At 41.3% G+C, this 6,965-nt stretch overlaps 1 non-coding gene across 1 annotated transcript; it reads right to left on the minus strand.

Annotated features, from left to right (window-relative positions):
• Positions 1-255: 255 nt before the first annotated feature.
• Positions 256-328, minus strand: TRNAR-CCG (transfer RNA arginine (anticodon CCG)). The gene has a single exon. It is a non-coding gene; the product is annotated as a tRNA-Arg (tRNA).
• Between the last annotated feature and the right edge of the window lie 6,637 nt (positions 329-6,965).

Genomic DNA, 6,965 nt, shown 5'->3' on the forward strand with positions numbered 1-6,965 from the left:
TGACACGCCCATGCATTTCACAACATCTGTTTTTCCAATCCAAACACATCATCCCAGGCATCTCCTCCTTTTCCCCATGATCATTACCTCAGTTCTGCACCCTTTAGGATGCACCAGCATCCCTCCCCCTTTTAATTTCACTTATTGGGTGCACCGGGTCTCAGTTGCAGCACATGGGATCGTCTGCCTTCACTGCGGCATACAGGATCTTTAGTTGGGGCATGCAAACTCTTAGTTGTGGCATGTGGGATCTATTTCCCTGCCCAGGGATTGAACCTGGGCTCCCTGCATTCGGAGTGCAGAGTCTTAGCCACTGGACCACCAGGGAAGTCCCAGTACATCCTGTTAAAAGTGCTTTTTTCTCCCCAGAGGATCCCAATTGTCTGGAACATACGCTTAGTCTGAGCTTGGTCCGCAGGGCTGACCAATGTGATCGACTTAGTTGCTTAGTCAAGACCGATTCTCTGCAACCCCATGGACTGTAGGCCACCAGCCTCCTCTGCATCAAATTCTCCAGGCAAGAATACTAGAGTGGGTAGCCATGCCCTCCTCCAGAAGACCTTCCTGACCCATGTCTCCTGTACTGCAGGCAGATTCTTTACCATCTGAACCACCAGGGAAGCCCTTCACACTAACCAGGGAGGTGAACACAGCCCTTTCTCTGCTAGATCTCCAGCCCAGGTAATAAATTTTACTTTCAAATTCCAGCAAGGACTGCCATCTTCCCCCCTACCCCCGACCCCCGCCCCGACACACAACAGTGTGAGACAACCACTCACTTCTGTCCTCTTCTCTTAGGCTGTGTTCCAGACACTGAGTTACTTTCTGGTTCCAGAGAAGGGCCTGACTTGCTGCTTGGCCTGCTCTTGTCCTTGCTACCTCCCGCCACCTTGCAGTCTTGGCTCACGGGTTCCTCTCTTTTCCCAGGACGACTTAGACACCATGTGCCTGTGGGAGCAGTGCTTGCCGCAGCCTGCCTTCATTCCATCTCCATCACTTACAGTTCATCCAAGAGGATAGGGACCATGTCTGTCTCATTCCGAAGTGTGTTTCTATCACCGTCCTGTGCCCTGCACATAACAGACGGTCACTAACGGTTGCCCCTGAATGACAGTTTTATAGAAGGGGCACCACTCAAGCCAGCCGGGCTGGGACAGTCCTTTTTCACACCTGTTTTCTTACGTAGTTTTCACAGAAATCACTTTCATTTCTCACAATTGTTCTGGCTTGAATGACATATTGGCAACCTACTGTAAAATGATATTATCACTTCTTCATAGTACTGTACTTCAAAAAAAAAGATTTATTGAAGTATAATTTATATGCAAGCCAATTCATCCATTATAAAAATGTACAGTTGGATGATTTTTAGTTAATTTACACTGTTGTGTAACTATCACCACAATCCTTTTGAGAACACTTCCATCACCCCCAGAAGTTCCAACACCCCAAAAATGCCTTTGTAGTCCATCTCTGCTCCCTCCCCAGCCCCAGAAACATGTGATCTATTTAATGTCTGTCTGCTGCTGCTGCTGCTAAGTCACTTCAGTCGTGTCCGACTCTGTGCGACCCCATAGACAGCAGCCCACCAGGCTCCCCCGTCCCTGAGATTCTCCAGGCAAGAACACTGGAGTGGGTTGCCATTTTCTTCTCCAATGCATGAAAGTGAAAAGTGAAAGTGAAGTCACTCAGTCGTGTCCGACCCTCAGCGACCCCATGGACTGCAGCCTTCCAGGCTCCCCCGTCCATGGGATTTTCCAGGCAAGAGTACTGGAGTGGGGTGCCATTGCCTTCTCCAGTGTCTGTATGGTTTTGCTTATTCTTAGAAATATGGAATAATATGTAATTTTTGTGATTGGCTTCTCTCACTTAGCATAATGTTTTTGAGGCTTATCCATGTTAATTGTATTTACAGAGTAGTACATCCCTTTTTATTGCTGAGCCATATTCCATTGTGCATAATTTGTTTATCCCTTTATCTGTTGGCTATTTGGATTTTTCTAGTTGGGGCAATAAAGAATAAATAATTCTGTTTGGAATATTCATGCACAAATCATTGCGTGGCCATATGTTTTCACTTTGGTAGATGCTTGGGAGTGAAATTGCTGGGTTATATGCTAAGTGTATGTTTGACTTTTTAAGAAGTGCAAAACTATTTTTGAAGTGGCACTACCATTTCCCACAGAATATGAAGCTTCTAATTTCTCCACATCCTTGCCAACACTTGATATTGTCTTTGTGACTACAGCCATCCTAGTGGGTGTCAAGTAGTATCTCCTTGTGGTTTTAATTTGCATTTCCCTAATGACTAATAAGGTTGAAGACATTTTCAAGTGCTTATTAACTATTCACGTATCTTCTTTAGTGAGTTAAAAAAAAAAAACCCCATTCAGACCCTTCCCTTGTTCGATTTGGGGACTTGCCTGGTGGTTCAGTGACTAAGACTTGGTATTCCCAATGCAGGAGGCCCAGGTTCGATTCCTGGTCAGGGAGCTAGAGCCCAAAAGCTGCAACTAAAGATCCTTCTTGCCACAACTAAGATCCCGAGCAGACAAATAAACAAGTATTTTTGAAAAAGAAGTACAATTTTCCCACTAACGCATTTCTCCTGTTCTGCTTTCTCCAGAACATTATGTCGCCATGTCGTCTTCGTTCTCTGGGTTATGACACTTTCTGGTCTTTTCTTGTTTTTTGTTTTTGTGACCTTAACAGTTTTTAATTCTAGGTCATTTGCCATTTCCATATAAATTTTAGTCAGTTTGTTGATTTCTACCCGAAATGCCCCTAGGATTTTACAGAGAGGGTACTGAAGCTATAGATTATTTGGAAGAGTTGCCATCTCCTTGATTTAGATCTTCTTTGCTTCAGCAGTGTTTTGGAGTCTGAGTGTAGAGTCTTTGCTTCCTTCATTAGATGTATTCCAAATACAATTTTTGCTCTTACTGTGGATGAAATTTTTCTAATCTCATTTTCAGATTGTTTATACAAAGAAACACAACTAATATTTGTACATTGATCTTCTTTCTGGAGACTTTGTCATCTGCAAGCATCTCATCTTTTAATAAACACAATTTTACTTCTTTCATATCTGAACACCTTTTCTTTTCTTTGTCTGTTGTAGTGGCTACAGTCTCAAGGACTATGTTGAAGTGGTGAAAGGAAACATACTTGCCTTGTTCCCCATCTTAGAGGGAAAGCAGTTTTTCACTGTTAAGTATGTTAGTTTAGGTTTTTCACAGTTGCCTTTCATAAGGCTGAGGGATTTCTCTAGTCCTAATTTGTTGAGAATTTTGTGACTTTTCAGCTGTCTATTTCTCTTTTCTGTTAAGATTTACCTCATGTATTTTAACTCTAAGTTCTGTAAGATTTTGCTTCTGAAGCTAGATCCATATATATTTATAATGGTTATAACTTCCTGAAGTTTTGACCCCCCTTATCAACATGAAATATTCTTTGTTTCTAATATTTCTTGCCTTAAAGTCAGTTGTTTGTTTTTGGCTGTGCTGGGTCTTCATTGCTGTGAGGGCTGTTCTTTAGCGGTGCTGTATGGGTTTCTCTTTGCAGTGGCTTCTCTTGTTGCCACTCCTGGGCTCTAGAGCACAGGCTCAGTAGATGTGGAGGACAGCTTTAGTTGCTCCATGGCATGTGGTATCTTCCTGGACCAGGTATCGAAACCACGTCTCCTGCATTGGCAGGTGGATTAATGACCACGGAGCCACCACGGAAGTCTTAAAAGTCAGTTTTGTCAGGTGTTAACATAGCCTTTAAAGCTCTGCTGTGATTACTGCTTATGTGGTAAATTTTCCAAGCTATTTGTGTCTTTGAATCTAAAGGGTCTCTTGTAGACAACATATGGTTGGATCTTGATGTACTCTGTATATAAGTTAAATAAGCAGGGTGACAATACACAGCCTTGATGTACTCCTTTCCCAATTTTGAACCAGCTCATTGTTTCATGTCCAGTTCTTTTTTTTTTTTTTTCCACGTCCAGTTCTAACTGTTGCTTCATGACCTGCATACAGGTCTCTCAGGAGGCAAGTAAAGTGGTCTGGTATTCCCATCTCTTTAAGAAAGTCAAAGGCTTTAGCTAGTCAATGAAGCAGAAGTAGATATTTTTCTGGCATTCTCTTGCTTTTTCTATGATCCAGTGGATGTTGGCAATTTGATCTCTGGTTTCCTCTGCCTTTTAAAAATCCAGCTTGTACATCTGGAAGCTCTTGGTTCACATACTGTGAAGCCTCGCTTGAAGGAGTTTGAGCATTACCTTGCTAACATATGAAATGAGTGCAATTGTGTGGTAGTTTGAATATTCTTTGGCATTGCCCTTTGGTATTGGAATGAAGACTGATTGGAATGAAAAGTGGTTGTTTAGGGATTACAATATGCATCTTTAATTTATTATAATGTACTTCAACTTAATATTGAAAGTTTCACATAAATGTAGAATGTTTGCTACAACATAGCTCCATTTTCTCCCTCTCCTGTTTTCTATTACTGTCATGTATTTTTTATCAATATATATTGTAAATCCAATAATACATGTTATAATTACTAGTTCAAATAATCTGATATATTTTTCAATTCAGAGAAAAAATATTAAGAGAAAAAATATAAAGAGAAAAAAATTAAAATATAAATATCTTATATTTAGTTTATGTATTTTTTATTCCAGAGATCTCCATCCTCTTCCACAGACTGCATTTGACACCTCACCCTTGTAGCAAATGAGAGAGACCCAGAATCAGAAAATGCAGAGAAGCTTCATAAAAGGCAAACAGAATGGAACCTCCCCAAACTCCTGCCATCATCTAGGAGTTAACAGTCCCTTGACCACAGGGCACCACTTTCCGTGTGTCCTGCTTTCTTCCTCATATCAGAGTAAGATAATGTCTATGAAAGTGCCATCACTTTATGGCAAACAGAAGTGGGAAATGTGGAAGCACTGACAGATTTTATTTTCTTGTCCTCCAAAATCATGGTGGACAGTGACTGTAGCCATGAAATTAAAAGACGCTTGCTCCTTAGAAGGAAAGCTATGACAAACCTAGACAGCATATTAAAAAGCAGAGATATCACTTTGCTGACAAAGATCCATGTAGTCAAAGCTGTGGTTTTTCCAGTAGTCATGTACAGATGTGAGAGTTAGACCATAAAGAAGGCTGCGCGCCAAAGAATTGATGCTTTTGAACTGTGGTGTTGGAGAAGACTCTTGAGAGTCCCTTGGACTGTAAGGAGATCAAACCAGTCAATCCTAAGGGAAATCAATCTTGAATGTTCACTGGAAGGATTGATGCTGAAGCTGAAGCTCCAATAATTTGGCCACCTGATGCAAAGAGTCAACTCATTGGAAAAAGACCCTGATAGTGGCAAAGATTGAAGGCAAAGGGAAAAGGGGGCGGCAGAGGATGAGATGGTTAGATAGCATCACTGACTCAATAGACATGAGTTTGAGCAAACTCTAGGAAACAGTGAAGCACATGGGAGTCTGGGGTGCTGCAGTCCATGGGGCTGCAGAGAGTTGGAACCAACTGAGCAACTGAAACACAACATGAAAATTCCTTGAGAATTTCCAATGCTCTATCATTTCAAGATACCACTATTAATACTGTCTAATTTGAAATAAGAAACTCAGCTCAGGGAAGCTGACTTTCTCAGCTAATTTGTAGCAGAACTGAACTTTAACCCAAGTCTGCTAGAGCTGAGCCCAGCACTCTTCCTAATCAGATAGGCAACCCATACTTAAGCAAATTCACAGAGACATACTGTCACAGAGAACCTGGGTGTATCTGTATGTTAGAGACATGTAGTTGACTTAAAGTGGAAAGGTAAGTTGAACTTTCAGTCACTATTTTGGGGGAACAAACAGCACTTGTAATAAATTTACAAGGCAGAACTTAACACACTTGTAAGTGCTTTCTTCAAGATGGCCTTCATGCCTCTCAGAACTTTCAACTTTTTTTGCAACTATTTCCTTTTTCTGTGAGGCTCTGTTACAAAGAAAACCTACTATCAGATTTTGCTGCAGGAAAAAAATTGATTGCTCTAGTCTGAGACTTAGCAAGGGAGAAATTTTGCTGAGTCAATGTGACTAAACATCTGGACACACCCAAGCTACTGCTGTGAAGCATCATTTTAGGCAAATGTGTTAAACATCGAATTAAACTGCCAAACCGTTTTTCTTCTATTATTAATGGTATATGCTACACAGCCTCTCATGTCTTTGTTAAAGTGCTAACAACCAGTAAAAAAAAAAAAAATACTGCTTCCCAATATGGTTGGAAAACTACTGCAGACTGGTTTAAAGAGAGCAGGGCTGGGAGAAAGCCAAGTCTCCCCTAAGATGAAGAGGATAGATCCAGGATGACTGGGTCATGGCTCCAGGCTGACCTTTAGTTTTTAGAAAACCCTCAAGTTCTTGGCTTATAATGCTAAAGTTAACTCACTTTTCATCTTATCAGTTTTTTTTTTTTTTGCCTTGCCCTAACTCCCCAAATCCCAAATCAAAGTCTAAGCAGAAATTCTACAGAAACCACCCTTTCCTGCAAACCTCCCCAGGGTCGAATCCTTTGCTTAACTTACTTACATAAGAGGGTGTGTCAGTCACATACTAGTTGGGGTGGATTTGATTATACGGTCTCTCACTTGCTGTATAATCCCCACAGCTGATCTCAAATGGCTTGCTTACACAGTAGGTAGAAAGAAAGTGTGATTTTTGAAAAAACCCAGAGACTGTATTTTCCTGGGCTTGAAAATCACTGCAGACGGTGACTGCAGCCATGAAATTAAAAGACGCTTGCTCCTTGGAAGAAAAGCTATGACAAACCTAGACAGCATATTAAAAAGCAGAGACACACAGCCACTGTGGAGAACACTGTGGAGATTCCTTAAAAAACTGGAAATAGAACTGCCTTATGACCCAGCAATCCCACTGCTGGGCACACACACCGAGGAAACCAGAATTGAAA

Source organism: Bos taurus, chromosome 16 (genome assembly GCF_002263795.3).
Source record: "Bos taurus isolate L1 Dominette 01449 registration number 42190680 breed Hereford chromosome 16, ARS-UCD2.0, whole genome shotgun sequence".
In the NCBI taxonomy this organism is placed as follows: Eukaryota; Metazoa; Chordata; class Mammalia; order Artiodactyla; family Bovidae; genus Bos; species Bos taurus.